The sequence below is a fragment of the Coregonus lavaretus genome (genome assembly GCF_964263955.1).
Source record: "Coregonus lavaretus genome assembly, chromosome: 18".
NCBI lineage: Eukaryota > Metazoa > Chordata > Actinopteri > Salmoniformes > Salmonidae > Coregonus > Coregonus lavaretus.
The window spans coordinates 21,688,022-21,710,180 of NC_140005.1; the positions used below are offsets into that span (position 1 = coordinate 21,688,022).

The 22,159-nt window shown below is 47.0% G+C and overlaps 1 long non-coding RNA gene across 1 annotated transcript; it reads right to left on the reverse strand.

Moving 5' to 3' along the window:
* Positions 1 to 285: 285 nt before the first annotated feature.
* LOC311145463 lies at positions 286 to 810 on the reverse strand. Its single transcript, XR_014614592.1, has 2 exons — positions 579 to 810; positions 286 to 483 (listed from the first exon to the last, which is right to left on the reverse strand). It is a non-coding gene; the product is annotated as an uncharacterized lncRNA (long non-coding RNA).
* Between the last annotated feature and the right edge of the window lie 21,349 nt (positions 811 to 22,159).

Consider the following 22,159-nt stretch of genomic DNA (forward strand, 5'->3'; position numbering starts at 1 on the left):
AGTGAGATTTATGAAGAGGGTGAAACTAGGCCTTTTGGCTGATCCATGTGTGGTTTCAGGTTGGGTGGAAAAGATGGTGGGTGCTGTTGAGTCGGTGAAGGTAACCCAAAGTGGATGTGTGATGTTTGTTTGTGTGTCTTCAGATCAGAGGGAGCAGGCAGTCTGTGCGACGCAACTTGGGGAAAGACCTGTATCTTGCTTTGCCCTTAGGTACAGGGCACCATTGAAGGGTATTAGGTTGGGTGGGGGACTCAGGTGCAGAGACGGACACACGGACAAAGAGAGTGAATTAGGATGTAGTTTATTCAACGTGTTTTGGCAGAGAGAAGCAGTTCTGGGTGGAGTAGCTTCAGGCCGGGGTAGGAGCTGAGTGGGGTAGAGAGCCAGTAGTCCTGAGAGCTGGATGACGAGGATATCAGGCAACAGAGGAGCAGGTTGCGGCGTGGGAATGGCAGGCAGGCAGGCAGCAGGAACAGACGGGATCTGGTCGAAGGAGAGACAGGTTACAAACGTGGCAGGAACAACAATAATACTGAGAGAGTACAACTAAACTGAGAGTGCTGTACGGGCCAAGTTACCACAGGTAGTGTAGGAACGAACTGGCGCTGGAGAGGTGTCCAGCCCGGGTAGATAACTGCTGCTTGATTGGTGACAATGAGCTGCAGCTTGATGTAACTGATCTTGTGAGAGAATGGCCACGCCCCCTGACCTAGATCCTCTGACTGGGCTGCACAGCAGGGGGAGACAGACACAAACAACACACACAGGGGAAAAAAGGGAAAGGAAAACCAGCAGGAACAGGACCAACAGTGCCGGACCGTAACAAAGGGAGTGATTTCTGGGGTAGCGTTAAGTGTGGAGGTGGAGCAATTTAAGTTGAAGATTCCTGGTGTTTGTGTTGCCCGCCCGTTGGTGCAATGCAGATCCTGTGGGGAGTGTGGTGAAACAGAGGTGACACAGTCTGTTCTTTTGAGATTTGATTCAGAGTCTTTACTTGACAAAGTAATGTTAGGATATATGAGTAATGCTGTTAGAACTTTTGTGCCGAATACACAACAGTGTTATAGGTGTCACGTTTATGGGTATGTCGCAGCAGTGTGTATGAGGGAGATTCCAAGATGAGGGAAGTGTGCAGGAGGACATGGGACAGAGGAATGTGTAGTTTCGGTGGAAAAAGTTGTGTGTGTCAACTGTAGGGGTGCCTGTGTTGCTGGGTTCGGAGGTGTCAGGTGCGAGAGAGGTAGGTTGAGGTGGTAGTGCAGAAGATGTCATATGCTGAGGCAGTGAAGAAAGTAGAGGAAGGTGGATCAAGGGTGAAGGATTCTGAGAGGATCCCTGTGAATAGTAGATCTCTGCCAGAACAGAGGGATAGGCCAATGAGTGATATATAATTTCAGTAAGTTTGGCTTCTTAGCGTTCATAGCAATGGTTATGAACTGTACCGCAGAGATGGAACGTAAGTCAAAGAAAATAGATGTTGTGATGGCAGCTGCAGAGAAGTACTTGGGGGAACGAGATTTGACTTCAGAAGAGTTACAGGGTGTGTTGAGTGGTAGTGTCCCGTCCTCTCGGGTCATTGGCCTGGGGTGTGATCTGATAGGGTTAAAGTAGTGGAATAAGGTGGTGGGTTTTAATGAGTGTAGGGTTAGTTGTTAGGGAAATTTTCAATATATTTGTATTTTATTTTTCCCGTTTCCCCTTTTCCCTGTCACGGATTCTGCCGAGGCTGCTCCTCCTCCTAGTTCGGGCAGGCTTCGGCGTTCGTCGTCCCCAGAGTACTAGCTGCCACCGTTGAATGTTTCTATGTGTGATTGCTTTTGTCTGTCTGTCACACCTGAGTCCGTTTGTGTCTGATTACGTGTTCTATAAGTTGCCTGTGTTGTATTGGTTAGGTTGTGTGTTGTTTTTCGCCTGTCCGTAGTGCTGCGTGTTTTTTCTCTGTTTTGTTGTTTTACGCATTGTTGCGTAATTGCTCGCCTCTGTCGTTTTGAGGCCGTTCTTTGTATCTTTGCCTTGTGGTTCACAAGTAAACTTTGTTGGACTAAGCTTCGGTGTCCTGCGCCTGACTCCCACACCACATACACCTCAGCCTTGACAGAACAACACACCAGTATGGAGTCAGCAGGAGCAGTGACGGCACCCAAGTCGCTGGAGGATCGGATCAGCGACCAAGACACCATGATCCGGCAACTTGGGGCCGCCATGAACGAGGTGTCCAACACTCTACGCCGGTTGGTTACGGGAGAGGTGCCCACGCCTTCTCACACCATCCCGTCACCAACGGCCAGTCCTCCTCTCTCAGCACCGGGACCCAGTGGCATTCGGCTCTCGCTCCCGAGGGCATATGATGGTTCTGCAGCCGGGTGTCAGGGGTTCCTCCTGCAGGTGGAACTCTACCTGGCCACCATACACCCAGCGCCCTCGGGATACGAGAGCGTCTCCGCCCTCATCTCCTGTCTATCCGGCAAGGCGTTGGAGTGGGCCAACGCCGAATGGAGGGGAATAGACGCCGCTACCATCACCTACGCGGAGTTCTCCCGCCGCTTCAGGACTGTCTTCGATCATCCACCTGAGGGGAAGGCGGCGGGGGAGCGTCTGTTCCACCTCCGACAGGGGAAGAGGAGCGCACAGGAGTTCGCCCTGGAGTTCCGGACTCTAGCGGCGGATGCGGGGTGGAATGAGAGGGCCCTCATCGACCATTACCGGTGTAGCCTACGAGAGGACGTTCGTCGTGAGCTGGCCTGCAGGGACACCAACCTATCCTTCGACCAGTTGGTGGACATCTCCATCCGTCTCGACACCCTGCTGGCTACCCGCGGACGTCCCGAGTGGGGGTCATCCATTCCACCCTCCAGCACCTCCGAGCCGATTCCCATGGAGCTCGGAGGTGCTGGCGCTAGAGAGAGGAGGAGAGAGAGCCGTAGGGGGGCCATCCCCTGCACCAACTGTGGCCGTGGAGGACACACCGCGGCCAGGTGCTGGGGAGGGTCTCCTGGGAGAGGGGACAACAGGTCACGCACTGGGGAGTCATTCCAGGTGAGTAGGCGCCCCACTTACCCAGAGCTCTCTGTTGGTCACATGTGTATACCTGTGAGATTTCCACAGGTGGCACCTCATTCCCAGCATAAGGCGCTAGTAGATTCAGGCGCAGCTGGGAATTTTGTTGATCGTGCATTTTGTTATAGGTTAGGAATTCCCCTTCGGCCAGTAGAAGCCCCCTTTCCTGTTCATGCCCTAGACAGCCGGCCGTTGGGGTCGGGGTTGATCAGAGAAGTCACAGCACCACTTAAGATGACTACGCAGGGGGGTCATGAGGAGATCATTCAGTTTTATCTGATTGACTCTCCTGCGTATCCCGTGGTGCTGGGGCTTCCCTGGTTAAGCGCCCATGATCCTACCATTGCGTGGCAACAGAGGGCTCTTATGGAGTGGTCTGCCCAGTGTGTAGGGAGATGTCTAGGTGTTTCCTTAGGGGCGACCTCGGTGGAGAGTCCGAACCAAGTGCCCACAATGCGCATTCCCCCTGAATATGAGGATTTAGCACTTGTGTTCAGCAAAACGAGGGCAACACGGCTACCACCTCATAGACAGGGGGATTGTGCGATAGATCTCCAAACAGGAGCGGCACTTCCGCGGAGCCGTGTGTATCCCCTGTCTCAAGAGGAGACAGCGGCTATGGAGACTTACATAGCCGAGTCCTTGGCACAGGGATACATACGGTCCTCCACTTCCCCGGTTTCCTCGAGTTTCTTTTTTGTGAAGAAGAAGGACGGGGGTTTGCGCCCGTGTATCGATTACCGTAGTCTCAATCAGATCACGGTTAAGTACAGTTACCCTCTTCCACTGATTAAGACTATAACAGAATCATTACACGGAGCGCGGTTCTTCACAAAGTTGGATCTCAGGAGCGCGTACAATCTGGTGCGCATTAGGGAGGGGGATGAATGGAAAACAGCATTTAGCACCACCTCAGGTCATTACGAGTATCTCGTCATGCCATACGGGTTGATGAATGCTCCTTCAGTCTTCCAATCCTTTGTTGACGAGATTTTCCGGGACATGCATGGGCAGGGTGTGGTAGTATACATCGACGACATCCTAGTGTACTCTTCTACACGAGCCGAGCATGTAGCCCTGGTGCGCCGAGTGTTGAGGAGACTGTTGGAGCATGACTTGTATGCCAAGGCAGAGAAATGCTTGTTCTTCCAGGAGTCCGTCTCCTTTTTGGGTTATCGGTTGTCTGCGTCTGGTGTGAAGATAGAGGTTGACCGTGTGTCGGCCGTGCGTAATTGGCAAACTCCAACCACTGTAAAAGAGGTGCAGCAGTTTTGGGGTTTTGCTAATTACTACCGGAGGTTTATCCGGGGCTTTGGACAGGTTGCAGCTCCCATTACGTCCCTGTTAAAGGGGGGTCCGGTTCGCTTGCAGTGGTCAGCTGAGGCGGACAGGGCATTTGTCAAACTGAAAAACCTGTTCACCTCGGCTCCGGTGCTGGCGCATCCGGATCCCTCTTTACCATTCCAAGTAGAGGTAGACGCGTCCGAGGCCGGTATTGGGGCAGTCCTGTCGCAACGGTCCGGCACGCCACCTAAGCTCCGCCCCTGTGCGTTCTATTCTAAGAAGCTCAGCTCGGCGGAGCGTAATTATGACGTAGGGGACAGGGAGCTGTTAGCTGTAGTCCAGGCCCTAAAGGTGTGGAGGCATTGGCTTGAGGGGGCTCAACACCCTTTCCTCATTCTGACTGACCACCGTAACCTGGAGTACATCCGGGCAGCTAGGAGATTGAACCCTCGTCAGGCTAGGTGGAACATGTTCCTGACCCGGTTTGTTTTTAAGATCACATACATCCCAGGGTCCCAGAACGGTAAGGCAGACGCCCTGTCCCGGCGGTATGACACAGAGGAGAGGTCCATTGAACCTACTCCCATACTGCCGGAGTCTTGTCTGGTGGCTCCGGTGGTGTGGGAGGTCGATGCGGAGATCGAGCGGGCACTGCGTACCGACCCTACTCCCCCCGAGTGTCCTGTGGGGCGGACGTACGTTCCGCTCGAGGTTCGTGATCGCCTTATCTATTGGGCTCATACATCACCCTCCTCTGGACATCCAGGTATTGGCCGGACAGTGCACTGCCTTAGCGTGAAATACTGGTGGCCAACGTTAGCTAAGGATGTGAGGGTTTATGTCTCCTCCTGCTCGGTGTGCGCCCAGTGTAAGGCACCTAGACATTTGCCCAGGGGAAAGTTACATCCCCTGCCCGTTCCACAACGACCATGGTCCCACCTCTCGGTGGATTTTGTGACCGACCTACCCCCCTCCCAGGGGAATACCACCATTTTGGTCGTTGTGGATCGGTTTTCCAAGGCCTGTCGTCTCCTCCCAATGCCGGGTCTCCCTACTGCCCTACAGACCGCTGAGGCCCTATTTACCCACGTGTTCCGGCACTATGGGGTCCCCGAGGATATTGTGTCTGACCGAGGTCCCCAGTTCACCTCCAGAGTCTGGGGGGCGTTCATGGAACGCTTGGGGGTCTCGGTGAGCCTTACCTCGGGGTACCACCCAGAGAGCAATGGGCAGGTTGAACGAGTCAACCAGGATGTGGGTAGGTTTCTGAGGTCCTATTACCAGGGCCGGCCGGAGGAGTGGTCTAGGTATATCCCCTGGGCAGAGATGGCCCAGAACTCTCTCTGCCACTCCTCCACCAATTTAACACCTTTCCAATGTGTTTTAGGGTATCAGCCGGTCCTGGCACCTTGGCACGAGAGCCAGATCGAGGCCCCTGCGGTGGATGAGTGGATTCGGCGCTCGGAGGAGACGTGGGACGCTGCCCATGTCCATCTGCAGCGGGCCATCCGTCGACAAAAGGCGAGCGCCGATCGCCACCGCAGTGAGGGACCGGTGTACGCACCGGGAGATCGAGTCTGGCTCTCGACACGAAACCTGCCCCTCCGCCTGCCCTGCCGGAAGCTGGGTCGGCGGTTTGTGGGGCCCTTTAAAGTCCTGAGAAGATTGAACGAGGTGTGTTACAGGTTACAACTGCCTATTGAGTACAAGAATATTAACCTCTCGTTCCATGTGTCTCTTCTCAGGCCGGTGGTAGCTGGCCCACTCCAAGAACATGAGATAGGAGAGACCCCTCCGCCCCCTTTGGACATCGAGGGGGCCCCGGCGTACAGGGTCCGGACCATCTTGGACTCGAGGCGCCGGATGAGTGGTCTCCAGTATCTCGTGGAGTGGGAGGGGTACGGTCCGGAGGAACGGTGCTGGGTGCCTAGGAGGGACATCCTAGATCCATCCCTCCTGACGGAGTTCCACCGTGGGCATCCCACGCGCCCGGGTCCGCGTCCTCCTGGCCGTCCCCGAGGCCGGGGTCGGCGCACGGCTGGAGCCGCGCGTCAAGGGGGGGGTACTGTCACGGATTCTGCCGAGGCTGCTCCTCCTCCTAGTTCGGGCAGGCTTCGGCGTTCGTCGTCCCCGGAGTACTAGCTGCCACCGTTGAATGTTTCTATGTGTGATTGCTTTTGTCTGTCTGTCACACCTGAGTCCGTTTGTGTCTGATTACGTGTTCTATAAGTTGCCTGTGTTGTATTGGTTAGGTTGTGTGTTGTTTTTCGCCTGTCCGTAGTGCTGCGTGTTTTTTCTCTGTTTTGTTGTTTTACGCATTGTTGCGTAATTGCTCGCCTCTGTCGTTTTGAGGCCGTTCTTTGTATCTTTGCCTTGTGGTTCACAAGTAAACTTTGTTGGACTAAGCTTCGGTGTCCTGCGCCTGACTCCCACACCACATACACCTCAGCCTTGACATTCCCATTTTGTATCAAAGTGTAATGGATTCATACTATAGTGTAGTTGGGAGCTTAAATGGAACATATTGGATGCCAACCACCATTAAACTCCACCGAAGAAGAAGAAGAAGAAGAAGAGTGTGCTCCAGAATCCTGCACCTGCACCCTCTACCTGGCTCCCACAGGTCCCCCTAATTGTTTTAACTCAACTGACACAAAAGTATTCTACCACCCACACTCGTAAAGAATACAAGATAAAATACTTCATAAATTGTAGTACAACACATGTTGTTTGCATGCTCAAATGCCCCTGTGGGTTTGTATACATTGGTCAGATGAAACGTGCTCTCAAATTAAGAATAGATGAACACAAAACAGCTATATGCACCAGAAATATGGACTATGTGATCTCGCGGCACTACGTGAATGCCAATCATGGCTTACCCTCTACCTTGAAATTCTGGGGAATTTAGAACGTTTATATTTCCTCCAGGGTGTAATAATATTGCGAGGAAATTATTTCAGAGGCACTAGGATCGACTGCTTAGATTGTGTCGAGCAAAGGGTCTAAATCAGGGGTGTCAAACTCATTTTAGCTCAGGGGCCACATGGAGGAAAATCTATTCCCAAGTGGGCCGGACCGGTAAAATCATGGTATATATAACTTAAAATCAACAACTTCAGATTGTTTTCTTTGTTTTAATACTATCAACATAAAACATAAAGCTGGAGCCTGAGGACAGTGTGTCCAAAATAGTACAAGCACAACATCACTATTAATCATAAAACATCTCAAGTTTATTTGAAAATTCTAAAGAAAAAGAACACACAAACACACAATGCCTCAGTGATTCACAGAACTGTTTCACAGATCACAGAACTATATCAGGGTGTCATTTCTCAGGCAGAAATGTAGATACAAATAATGAAATCCTGTTCCCCAAACAAGTGCAAGAACCACAGAGTCAAGAATAGGTTAAATATACAAATAAAATAAAATCAATTAAAAACAATAGCACATCAACATAAAAACATATAAACATAAAGCTGGAGCCTGAGGACAGTGTGTCCAAAAGCACATCACTATTAATCATAAAACACCTCAAGCTATTTGAAATTCTGAGGACAAACAAAACACAAACACACAATGCCTCAGTGATTCACATAAGTATATCACAGATCACAGAACTATATCAGGGTGTCTCATGCAGCACTTTAAGTGGGGTTGCATAGTTTATTTGACTCCTGATACCTGGCATCTTTTAGCTTTCACCAGCGCATCAATATCAGGCGTCACATCCTGAGTGGCAGCCAACTTCAGGATGTGATTCAAGTGCTTGTGCGTGAGCCTTGAGCGCAGCTTTGTTTTATTTATGCTCATTACAGAGAACTTGCTCACAAAGATATGTGGTTCCAAACATGCACAACAGTTTTGCAGCGAGGGCTGTCAAGTTGGGGTAACCTGGCAAGAGATTCTGATAAAATGTGTCCAAGCCAGCTGCGGCAAATTTGCCCTTCAAATCCGAGTCATACTGCAAGTATATTATTTCAAGTTGGATGCTGACGGGCAGATCAGAGGGATTCACGGTTAATGGCGAACAAAAAACGTTGAAGTCTTTCTCCAGTTCACCAAAAATCTGAAAGCGTTGCTCAAACTCCCTTAACAGTCCCGTTATTTTATATTTGAACCGCTTCATGTCTGCCACATGTTGGGTCGCGCACACATTTTTCAGACAGGGGAAGTGAGCTGCATCACCACCAGCGAGTTGCGTCTCCCACAATGACAGCTTCAACTTGAAAGAACGTATGCTGTCATAATACTGCGTGGCAACTTTGTTGCACCCTTGCAGCTGTTTGTTCAAGTTATTCAGGTGCTCTGTAACATCCACCATAAATGCAAGGTCCTGCATCCATTCTGCGGAATGAAATTCTAACACTGGTTTGCCCTTTTCTTCCATGAACTGTTCAATTTCTTCTCGTAAATCAAAGAAACGCCTCAGCACAGCACCTCGGCTTAACCATCTTACCTCAGTGTGGTATGGCAGGCCATAGATGTGGTCTTTCTCTCTGAGAAGGCTGTCAAACTGACGTTGATTCAGGCTTCTGGATCGGATGAAATTAACAGTTTGGATAATATAATAATAATAATATAATAATAATATAATATATTAATATAATAATAATATAATAAAAATAATAACCACCTTCATGACGTTATCCATCTTTAATGACTTGCAACACAAAGCCTCCTGGTGCAAAATACAGTGAAAAGTCCAAAAATCACGTCCTCCATTTGCAGATTGCACTTTCTCTCTGAACTTTGTCACAACGCCTGCTTTTTTCCCGATCATTGAGGGCGCACCATCTGTAGCCAGGCTGACAGCGCGGGACCAGTCCACTCCGACCCTGTCCAGCGCGTTGACGAGTGCAGTGAAAATATCAGCTGCTGTCGTTGTATCTGTCATCGGCACCAACTCCACGAACTCCTCGGTGACGGTCAATGTGTCATCAACTCTGCGGATGAAAATGGCCAGTTGTGCAACATCTGTAATGTCCGTGCTTTCATCAATTGCAACCGAAAACGCAATAAATTACTTTACGTTTTGCTTCAACTGGCTGTCCAAATCCACTAAAAGATCGGAAATCCTGTCTGCAACTGTGTTTCTTGTCAGGCTGATATTTGCAAAAGCCTGGTGCTTTTCAGGGCACACAATCTCCGCTGCCTTCATCATGCATGTTTTTACAAATTCACCCTCACTAAATGGTTTTGAAGCCACTGCGATTTCATTAGCAATGAGGTAGCTAGCTTTCACTGCAGCGTCACTGATGTCTCGGCTGTGAGTAAACACAGACTGCTGTTTCTTCAGACCTGCCAACAGTTCATTCACCTTCTCTCTTCTCCGCTGTCCTTGAAAGTTGTCATATTTGTCGGCATGAAGACTCACATAGTGGCGACGAAGGTTATATTCTTTCAGCACTGCAACATGCTGTGAACACACCAAACATACAGCTTTCCCATTAAATTCCGTGAATAAATAGAAGGATGACAATTTTTCTTGGAACACTCTGCACTCTGCGTCCACTTTTCTCTTTTTTGACAGAGACATATTGGGGCAATGAGGGTGCCAAAGCACATAATGTTAAAAGTAGAAGCCGTAATAAATATCGCGGGCAAAACAAAGTAGCTCATCCGGACTGGCTGCACTTGCTTGACCTATTTGCTCTGCCCCGGTATAAACAGTTTGCTTGCTTAACACAATTGCTATTGCGCCATCCAGTGGACACAATTGGAACAGCAGTTTCTTTTATTGAAAAATTGCAGCTCATTTTTATACTTTACAAAATCATCTCGCGGGCCGGATTAAACCCGTTTGCGGGCCTGATCCGGCCCGCGGGCCGGACGTTTGACACCCCTGGTCTAAATGAACAGCTCTCTTTCTCATATTTTTTGTAATGTTTTTCTTTGTTTATTTCTATGTCTTTTGTTATTCAAGTGGAATGTATGCGTAGGAATCTAAAATGATGATCATACTCTTGTTTGAATACCTTGTGTAGTTGCAATTACTACTGACAGTATTTACATTATTGACATGAGTGACATGACGAGTGGGACACTCCCCTGCGAGGGTATATACAGTGAGGGAAAAAAGTATTTGATCCCCTGCTGATTTTGTACGTTTGCCCACTGACAAAGACATGATCAGTCTATAATTTTAATGGTAGGTTTATTTGAACAGTGAGAGACAGAATAAAAACAAAAAAATCCAGAAAAACGCATGTCAAAAATGTTATAAATTGATTTTTGCATTTTAATGAGGGAAATAAGTATTTGACCCCTCTGCAAAACATGACTTAGTCCTTGGTGGCAAAACCCTAGTTGGCAATCACAGAGGTCAGACGTTTCTTGTAGTTGGCCACCAGGTTTGCACACATCTCAGGAGGGATTTTGTCCCACTCCTCTTTGCATATCTTCTCCAAGTCATTAAGGTTTCGAGCCTGACATTTGGCAACACAAACCTTCAGCTCCCTCCACAGATTTTCTATGGGATTAAGGTCTGGAGACTGGCTAGGCCACTCCAGGACCTTAATGTGCTTCTTCTTGAGCCACTCCTTTGTTGCCTTGGCCGTGTGTTTTGGGTCATTGTCATGCTGGAATACCCATCCACGACCCATTTTCAATGCCCTGGCTGAGGGAAGGAGGTTATCACCCACGATTTGACCGTACATGGCCCCGTCCATCGTCCCTTTGATGCGGTGAAGTTGTCCTGTCCCCTTAGCAGAAAAACACCCCCAAAGCATAATGTTTCTACCTCCCTGTTTGATGGTGTGGATGGTGTTCTTGGGGTCATAGGCAGCATTCCTCCTCCTCCAAACACGGTGAGTTGAGTTGATGCCAAAGAGCTCCAATTTGGTCTCATCTGACCACAACACTTTCACCCAGGTCTCCTCTGAATCATTCAGATGTTCATTGGCAAACTTCAGACGGACCTGTATATGTGCTTTCTTGAGCAGGGGGACCTTGCGGGCGCTGCAGGATTATAGTCCTTCACGGCGTAGTGTGTTACAAATTGTTTTCTTGTTGACTATGGTCCCAGCTGCCTTGAGATCATTGACAAGATCCTCCCGTGTAGTTCTGGGCTGATTCCTCACCGTTCTCATGATCATTGCAACTCCATGAGGTGAGATCTTGCATGGAGCCCCAGGCCGGGGGAGATTGACAGTTCTTTTGTGTTTCTTCCATTTGCGAATAATCGCACCAACTGTCACCTTTTCACCAACCTGCTTGGCAATGGTCTTGTAGCCCATTCCATCCTTGTGTAGGTCTACAATCTTGTCCCTGACATCCTTGGAGAGCTCTTTGGTCTTGGCCATGGTGGAGAGTTTGGAATCTGATTGATTGATTGCTTCTGTGGACAGGTGTCTTTTATACAGGTAACAAGCTGAGATTAGGAGCACTCCCTTTAAGAGTGTGCTCCTAATCTCAGCTCGTTACCTGTATAAAAGACACCTGGGAGCCAGAAATCTTTCTGATTGAGAGGGGGTCAAATACTTATTTCCCTCATTAAAATTCAAATCAATTTATAACATTTTTGACATGTGTTTTTCTGGATTTTTTTGTTGTTATTCTGTCTCTCACTGTTCAAATAAACCTACCATTAAAATTATAGACTGATAATTTCTTTGTCAGCGGGCAAACGTACAAAATCAGCAGGGGATCAAATACTTTTTTCCCTCACTGTAGGTGCCTCCCACCCTTTTCATATTCAAGGCTCTGATGAAGGTGATTCACGCCGAAACGTAAGCCTATTGTTTGTTTGTCCCGTCAATAAATCTTTCAGATCTACCCAGCAACAGAGTGCTCCTTTTTCTTTATTCTCTCGGACAGTCACCAGTTGAAGTATCCTGGGGTAAGGAATGTTTTTTGAGATTTTCAAGTCCCTCAGTCGAACACCTGATTCACCCTTTTTCGTTTAAGCTGGGCAGAAGCGCATTTGGGCATACCTACCCGTGTTTCATACATCAACAATAAGGTCAGCAGATGCAAACTGTGAGTATGCTGACAAATTGAGTTGTCGACCTGAATTTATTGACAAAGTCTCTAAGCCCTTTCCACGCAGGCCTTGGTAGAGGTAGTGCTGTGTGTGAGAGAGTCATGAAATATAGAGGATAATTTATAATAGCCTGGTTCATTCAAATAAGCCCAACAGTGTGCTCAAATTAAACCAATGACTTGGCTCACACACAAACAGGGACTCAAATACAGTAGAGACATGATTCTTGGACTGGAATGACTTGGCGTGTTTTGGACTTTGGGAAAAAAAACTACAGACAACCTAAGGGCACAGAGACACACAGTTTGCGGTTTTAGAACATTGCAAGAGCTGTGAATAAAAATATAATAATAATAATAATATGCCATTTAGCAGACGCTTTTATCCAAAGCGAGTTACAGTCATGCGTGCATAAATGTTTGTGTATGGGTGGTCCCGGGGATCAAACCCACTACCTTGGCGTTACAAGCGCTGTGCTCTACCAGCTGAGCTACAGAGGACCACAATCCCATAGAAAATAACACAAATGACTCAAGTCAGACAATAATAATAACGGGAAGTAGAGATGTAGCAGTAACACAATGTTCCAGTGGTGATAGAAAATATGCATCCCCAGAGGCAGACAGTTATGGTCATGAGTATCATCAGCAGACAGTTATGCTCATTAGTATCATCATCAGACAGTCAGTATGGTCATGAGTATCTTCATCAGACAGTCAGTATGGTCATGAGTATCATCATCAGACAGTCAGTATGGTCATGAGTATCATCATCAGACAGTCAGTATGGTCATGAGTATCATCATCAGACAGTCAGTTTGGTCATGAGTATCTTCAGCAGACAGTCAGTATGGTCATGAGTATCTTCAGCAGACAGTCAGTATGGTCATGAGTATCATCAGCAGACAGCAGACAGCTATTGTCATATCCATCAAACTGATCATAAAATCAATGTAATAATCATACTTAGCGCATCTCTCGTTTGAATAGAAATGCCATTACAAAGTTTGTCCTCACAGTTGTAAAAAGACACTTAAAAAATAGCACCCACTGAAATTAATTCAATGGTGCGTTAAGAGACAGATAATGCATAATAGCTATAAATGATTGATTTGAAAAAAAATTGAAAAGATTGATGAAAACCATGTCAACCAGCTCCAGTAGTACAGGGCCTTGCAAAATTATTCATCCCCCTTGGCGTTTTCCTATTTTGTTGCATTACAACCTGTAATTTCAATTGATTTTTATTTGGATTTCATGTAATGGACATACACAAAATTGTCCAAATTGGTGAAGTGAAATTTAAAAAATAACTTGTTTAAAAAAATTCTAAAAAATAAATAACGGAAAAGTGGTGGGTGCATATATATTCACCCCTTTGCTATGAAGCCCCTAAATAAGATCTGGTGCAACCAATTACCTTCAGAAGTCACATAATTAGTTAAATAAAGTCCACCTGTGTGCAATCTAAGTGTCACATGATCTGTCACATTATCTCAGTATATATACACCTCTTCTGAAAGGTCCCAGAGTCTGCAACACCATTAAGCAAGGGACACCATCAAGCAAGCGGCACCATGAAGACCAAGGAGCCCTCCAAACAGGTCAGGGACAAAGTTGTGTAGAAGTACAGCTCAGGTTTGGGTTATAAAAAACTATAAAAAACTTTGAACATCCCACGGAGCACCATTAAATCCATTATTAAAAAATTGAAAGAATATGGCACCACAACAAACCTGCCAAGAGAGGGCCGCCCACCAAAACTCACGAACCAGGCAAGGAGGGCATTAATCAGAGAGGCAACAAAGAGACCAAAGATAACCCTGAAGGAGCTGCAAAGCTCCACAGCAGAGATTGGAGTATCTGTCCATAGGACCACGTTTAGCCATACACTCCACAGAGTTGGGCTTTACGGAAGAGTGGCCAGAAAAAAGCCATAACATATGGAAGAAGGCACTCTGGTCAGATGAGACTAAAATGTAGCTTGGTGGTGGCAGCATCATGCTGTGGGGATGTTTTTCATCGGCAGGGACTGGGAAACTGGTCAGAATTGAAGGAATGATGGATGGCGCTAAATAAAGGGAAATTCTTGAGCAAAACCTGTCTCAGTCTTCCAGAGATTTGAGACTGGGACGGAGGTTCACCTTCCAGCAGGACAATGACCCTAAGCATACTGCTAAAGCAACACTTGAGTGGTTTAAGGGGAAACATTTAAATGTATTGGAATGGCCTAGTCAAAGCCCAGACCTCAATCCAATTGAGAATCTGTGGTATGACTTAAGGATTGCTGTACACCAGCGGAACCCATCCAACTTGAAGGAGCTGGAGCAGTTTTGCCTGGAAGAATGGACAAAAATCCCAGTGGCTAGATGTGCCAAGCTTATAGAGACATACCCCAAGAGACTTGCAGCTGTAATTGCTGCAAAAGGTGGCTCTACAAAGTATTGACTTTGGGGGGGTAAATAGTTATGCACACTCAAGTTTTCTGTTTTTTTTTTGTCTTATTTCTTGTTTGTTTCACAACAAAAAAATATTTTGCATCTTCAAAGTGGTAGGCATGTTGTGTAAATTAAATGATACAAACCCCCAAAAAATCCATTTTCATTCCAGGTTTTAAGGCAACAAAATAAGAAAAATACCAAGGGGGATGAATACTTTCGCAAGCCACTGTATGTACCACTACAGTATGCAGATAACTTCAGAGGACTGATTTATCTTAAGCATGAGGTTAATAATCAAGAATACTGTACCTGATATTTGTCTCCTTGCTCATATAATCCCCCTCTACCCACTACACTACAACCTGCCTCAGGGGGAGCCTGTCATAGGTCCTCCTCCAGAATGTCAAATACTGTATGCAGGGATCTTAAGCATGGGTCACTGGACCGACTAGAGGCATGCAGGATGCACTGTGCCAAAGAGCCTTGTGGCACTCTCCAGAGCGCACACAGAACAACACACGCGTGCACACACTCTGTCCCTCTGTCTCTCCCTCTGTCTCTCTCTCACTCACACACACACAAACACACCCTCATCCCCATTCACTTTTAGCTTTACCCAAGCACACAAACATGAGCAGCGCTACAGTGCAGGGAAAGGTTAAACGTGACTCTGAGGAGTGGTCATTGCCGGTGTGTGTGGAGACTAGTGGACAGAAAAGCCATGGCAGTGGAAGGCTGATGGCTGACTGCCAATGGACTTGGGTAATGAGCCTGAGATCTACTCTGAGCTCTGCCATAGATACAGTTCATTGATACACACCTGACCGCACACCTGACCAATGTAATGAGAGGCATAGAGGAAAATTACAAAAATAAAAAGAGAAGATCCGCACTACAGAATGATTGAAATTTAAAGGCAATGTTCTTGCATTGGCAGAGACTGCATTCACGGTAATTGCTGTATACGTCAATCGAAAATTACCTTTACATTTCAATTTGCGCTACGGATTGAATCTAGCCCTTAGAATCCATGTCACTTTCAGGTTTTATTGTGATTGTAGTTGAGCTAAAACTCATCCATAAAAAATACACAAATACTGTATACGGTAGAAATATATGTAGTCGGATCTAAATATAAATAGATCAAATCTCACTTCCGCCTCTGACATAAGCTCAGAGAGGAGACTAGACTGCCTCCCACCCCATACTGATGTCAGATCTTAATTTGACCCCTTTCGTCGCAGGAGGAAAATAATCCTGCAGCAGAAGGATTTGAATATCTGAAGAAACATTTAGAATCGTCGCCAGGGGGAAGCTAGAAGCGGTGTTTGTATACAATGCACACCATACCTACATTGTACCTTATGTAAGCTACATGCAGGCTACAGAGCATTTCGTGTGAATTCTTATGTGGATTATAATAAATTGACATATTTGTAGGGAGTAGATGTATTTTCCATTAGGAAAAGTCTTAGTTTTTATCAATTGTTTTATTATATATTGAAGGCAAACAATAAGTAGAATATATTGTTGGGTTCTTCAGTGCCTGTGTGGTCCAGTGGTTACAGCCAGTGACCCTGGCACACATATACCAGAGTTGGCATGGGGGTGCGAATCTGGCCCTTTGAATCATGGAGGAATGTCTACTTTTGACGCATTGATCCGCATGGTTACAGGGTGAATTCTGCGTTACAGGGTTAAAACAGAATCAGCTCAAAGGTTAACCGTTTAGGCATTCATTCAGAGTGGTTAAAGAGACATTTCCATTTTTTTTAACTTCATATTCATCATCTCCAACACCACCCCAACATATGTGAAAATGGCGTGTTTTTATGTTTTGCAGTAAAAAAGATAGAGGAAGATAAGTGTTTCCAATAACATCCTAAACCAATTAGTAGGCAATTAGTAGACAATTGGTAGGCAATGCCTACTCATAATTGGTAGAATCACTCGATGCACGCCGATAATGTCAATGGAAACACATCTTCCTCTATCCTTTTTTTGCTATAAAACATAGAAAAGCGCAATTTTCACATACTGTATGTTGATGTTGGGGTGGCGCTCGAGATGATGAATATGAAGCTGAAAATGTTTTACATTCCCTTTTAAGGTTAGGGCTATGGTTTGGGGAAGGCTTAAAACAAAATAATTTAAAACGACGCGCCTATGTATCATCAGTATTCATAGTATTCTTAGTGCTTGCTAGAGCATTGTGAACTGCCGTGATTTAGTGTAGGTTATTGAACTGGCAAGTTGCTGAAGTCCCAAAGCTTTGAATTGCTGGTGTTAGTCTAACCATTAAGACCCATGTTTTGCGCCATTTAAGGTGGAAGTTAATCTTGGTTAACCCAGAACTAAAGTCTCACATAATTGTTCAGATGCTCAATTAAGTGCTGGGTTCATACTCGTCAGCAGAAGAGATAGAATGAGGATCAGAACCGGAACAAAGAGCTCCACCCTCTCTCTTTGCAAGTTACGGTTAAGTCTATAGGCCAAATGTCTCCTCCTGTTCCGAAATTTGAAAGATGCTAACACCTGTGAAATCATGATTTCACTGGAAGTAATGGTCCTCATTATTTCACGCATCCCGTTGTATCATGACAGATCTACGGTACCATTTATGTTTACGTAGTCTGTCCACGAGAGACTAGGGGGAAATGGAAGTTGTCTGTGCTTGCCTTGATCAAGCCCATCTCAAGCTGCTCTTCCTCCTCGATTGCTTACACAATATTTGTGGAATGGAACAACGCTTTTCTTTGGCCCTACTATTTTGAGCCTCATGTGCCGTGTGTTTGTGTGTACCTGTATACAGTACGTGCATGCATTTTTGCCTGAGTGCGTGTGTGTATATTTAAGCATGAGAGACGGTCATTGGTGAGTCAGAGACTGAACTCGAGAACGCCTTGTCATGCAAGTGTCCATGCATAGTAGTCATAATTAATCCACTTCCTGGCATGGAACTCACTGACAGAGAGTGGCCTGGCCTATGTCTCCAGTCCTTTTTCCTGTAAGAGGAGAACAAGCTTTTACTGGAGACCCTCAGTCTACTAGACAAGGGCTTACTCCTCAAGCACACATATTCCTTTCGTCAGGCATGGGAAATGGAGACAGTTGCCAAGCAGAAGTATCATTGTCAAGTGAGGCCAGTTAGGTTACTTTGAACTTGATTACTTCTGCAATTTTGCCTTATGATCAAATCAAAAGTGGGTTTCTTCCAGAGCAAGCAGTTCATGGCGAATGAGAGGGTTGGAGAGAGAGAGAGACTGATAGATTGAAGGAAAAATAAAGAGAGGGAGGGAGGAGACAGATTAGTTCATATTCTAAAATGACAGTGCAGAATTAAAAAAACAGCTGCCAAGGGCTACCTGGGCTTTCCAGTGCTGTGATGTTGATTATGTGAGTGATATAAAATGTCACAGTAATAAGCTGAAGGGCGATCCAAAGGCTCGCTGAGCCTCCCTGTGGTGAGTGGAATGTCATTTGTGTGGACCTCAGGCTGCCACGGTGTGCCAACAGAATACCAATGAGTGGAGAAGTTACTCAGAAGTATAGCTCACGATAGGGTCAAAATACTACTGGTAGGTGAACTGACAGAGAGTATAGATTCATCTTCCAAGGCTGAAAGGATAACAGATGAGTTATTCAGGTATCCAGGATCAGAAAATGAGGATGTGGTAGTCTATCATAATAGTTGTACTGAGACAGCAAAGCTAAAATTGAGACAGCAAGTTCAGCAAGATATCGCATACCATACTACGTCAAATGTAATGAACTGTCAATGTTTCCATTGTTATGACTTCCATTGTTACGGCAGGACTCAAAATGTATTTGAAGAGCATCTGGTGTATGACACAAAGATCTCTCAGTAGACTGATGATGCAGATGTTCTGAGGAAGGGAACAACTAAGCAGGTGTCTACTTTCATTTTAGCAGACGCTCTTATCCAGAGTGACTTACATATTTTTTTCATACTGGTCCCCTGTGGGAAACGAACCCACAACCCTGGCGTTGCAAACGCCATGCTCTACCAACTGAGCTACACGGGACTCTAATGGGAATCTTTCCATTACTGAGTGATCCCACTGATCATAAGTATCATGGACAAGGTGTACAGTGGATATCAATTTAACAAGGCCCTAAACTCAGCATCAGTGATGCCACCTTCATCTACTCTCAACAAAATGGACATTACCCATGTTGGATATTCTCCAGCAACAATGGGTTAACAATTAGATGACCTGGGACATTGCATACTTACAGTGCCTTGCAAAAGTATTCATCCCCCTTGGCGCTTTTCCTATTTTGTTGCATTACAACCTGTAATTTAAATTGATTTTTATTTGGATTTCATGTAATGGACATACACAAAATTGTCCAAATTGGTGAAGTGAAATTAAAAAAATAACTTATTTCAAAAAATTCTAAATAATAAATAACGGAAAAGTGGTGCGTGCATATGTATTCACCCCCTTTGCTATGAAGCCCCTAAATAAGATCTGGTGAAAACAATTACCCTCAGAAGTCACATAATTAGTTAAACAAAGTCCACCTTTGTGCAATCAAAGTGTCACATGATCTATCACATAATCTCAGTATATATACACCTCTTCTGAAAGGCCCCAGAGTCTGCAACACCACTAAGCAAGGGGCACCACCAAGCAAGTGGCACCATGAAGACCAAGGAGCTCTCCAAACAGGTCAGGGACAAAGTTGTGGAGAAGTACAGATCAGGGTTGGGTTATAAAAAAAGATCAGAAACTTTGAACATCCCACAGAGCACCATTAAATCCATTATTAAAAAATTGAAAGAATATGGCACCACAACAAACCTGCCAAGAAAGGGCCGCCCACCAAAACTCACGGACCAGGCAAGGAGGGCATTAATTAGAGAGTCAACAAAGAGACCAAAGATAACCCTGAAGGAGCTACAAAGCTCCACAGCGGAGATTGGAGTATCTGTCCATAGGACCACTTTAAGCCGTACACTCCACAGAGCAGGGCTTTACCGTAGAGTGGCCAGAATAAAGCCATTGCTTAAAGAAAAAAATAAGCAAACACGTTTGATGTTCACCAAAAGGCATGTGGGAGACTCCCCAAACATATGGAAGAAGGTATTCTGGTCAGATGAGACTAAAATTTAGCTTTTTGGCCATCAAGGAAAACGTCATGTCTGGCGCAAACCCAACACCTCTCATCACCCTGAGAACACCATCCCCACAGTGAAGCATGGTGGTGGCAGCATCATGCTGTGGGGATGTTTTTCATCGGCAGGGACTGGGAAACTGGTCAGAATTGAAGGAATAATGGATGCCGCTAAATACAGGGAAATTCTTGAGGGAAACCTGTTTCAGTCTTCCAGAGATTTGAGACTGGGACGGAGGTTCACCTTCCAGCAGGACAATGACCCTAAGCATACTGCTAAAGCAACACTCGAGTGGTTTAAGGGGAAACATTTAAATGTATTGGAATGGCCTAGTCAAAGCCCAGACCTCAATCCAATTTAGAATCTGTGGTATGACTTAAAGATTGTACACCAGCGGAACCCATCCAACTTGAAGGAGCTGGAGCAGTTTTGCCTTGAAGAATGGGCAAAAATCCCAGTGGCTAGATGTGCCAAGCTTATAGAGACATACCCCACGAGACTTGCAGCTGTAATTGCTGCAAAAGGTGGCTCTACTAAGTATTGACTTTGTGGAGGGGGGGAGCGGGGTGAATAGTTATGCATGTTCAAGTTTTCTGTTTTTTTGTCTTATTTATTTATTGTTTCACAAGAAAAAACATTTTGCATCTTCAAAGTGGTAGGCATGTTTTGTAAATCAAATGATACAATGTCACGCCCTGACTCAGGGGTCGCTTATATGTTGAGTCAGGGTGTGTATATTTCTTGTTGTGCCTTTTGTATGTATAGGATCAAGTATGTCTAGTTCTATGTTGGTTCCCAATCAGAGGCAGCTGTCGCTCGTTGTCTCTGATTGGGGACCATACTTAGGCAGCCTATTGGCACTGTCTTGTTGTGGGATCTTGTTCCTTGTAAGGTATGTTGTGTGTTCTACCTTGGACTTCACGTTTCGTTTCGTTTATTGTTTTGTTGGGTGTTTATTTGGTTTAATAAACATGTACGCATATCACGCTGCGCCTTGGTCTGACCCGTCATTCAACGAACGTGACAGAAGATCCCACCAAACAAGGACCAAGCAGCGTGCCGAGAAGGAGCAAACGCCTGGGACTCAACAGGAGGTTGGGGGAGAATTACGGAGGAGGATGCCGTCCGTTTTTGGAAGGCGATGAAGGAGGATGCCCAGGTAGGAGAGGAGAAACGGCGCCAACAGTGCCGACGACGGAGACCCGAGAGGCAACCCCTAGAAATGTTTTTGGGGGGGCACACGGTGTGGACGACGAGGCAGCAGGAGGCCGTGAAAGGGCGGATCTGCAGGTTAGGAGAGGAGGCCACCATGTTACAAGGGGCTGTTGGCTCAGAGGGAGCAGGAGTTATTCGGTCAGAGGGAGGCGCTACAGGAGGCTAAAAGGGAGAAGGAAAAAGTAGAGGCACGGCGAGAGGAGCTGGTTAGGCAGCAGAGGGAGCAGGGGTTAATAAAGGAACCCAGTCCTGCACCTCACACCAAGCAAGTGGTGCGTGTTGCCAGTCCGGTCCGGCACGTTCCTGCTCCCCGCACCAAGCCAGTGGTGCGTGTTCCCAGTACGGCCCGGCCCGTTCCTGTCCCTCGCACCAAGCCTGTGGTGCGCGTCACCAGTCCGGCCCGGCCTGTTCCTGCTCCTCGCACCAAGCCTGTGGTGCGCGTCGCCAGCCCGGCCTGTTCCTGCTCCTCGCACCAAGCCAGTGGTGCGCGTCGCCAGTCCGTCCCGGCCTGTTCCTGCTCCTCGCACCAAGATAGTGGTGCGCGTCGCCAGTCCGGCCCGGCCTGTTCCTGCTCCTCGCACCAAGCCAGTGGTGCGCGTCGCCAGTCCGGCCCGGCCTGTTCCTGCTCCTCGCACCAAGGCAGTGGTGCGTGTTCCTAGTCCGGTCCGGCCCGTGCCTGCTCCTCGCACCAGACCAGTGGTGCGTTTGTCCAGTCCGGCACGGCCCGTGCCCGTTCCACCGGTGCCTGGTCCGGCACCGGTCAGCTGCTCCACTCCGGAGCCAGAGCAGTCCGCTCCACCGGTGCCTGATCCAGCTCCGGTCAGCGGCTCCACTCTGGAGGCAAAGCAGTCCGCTCTACCGGTGCCTGATCCAGCTCCAGTCAGCGGCTCCACTCCGGAGCCAGAGCAGTCCGCTCCACCGGTGCCTGATCCAGCTCCGGTCAGCGGCTCCACTCCGGAGCCAAAGCAGTCCGCTCCACCGGTGCCCTGTCCAGCTCCGGTCAGCGACTCCAGTCCAGACCATGACGTCA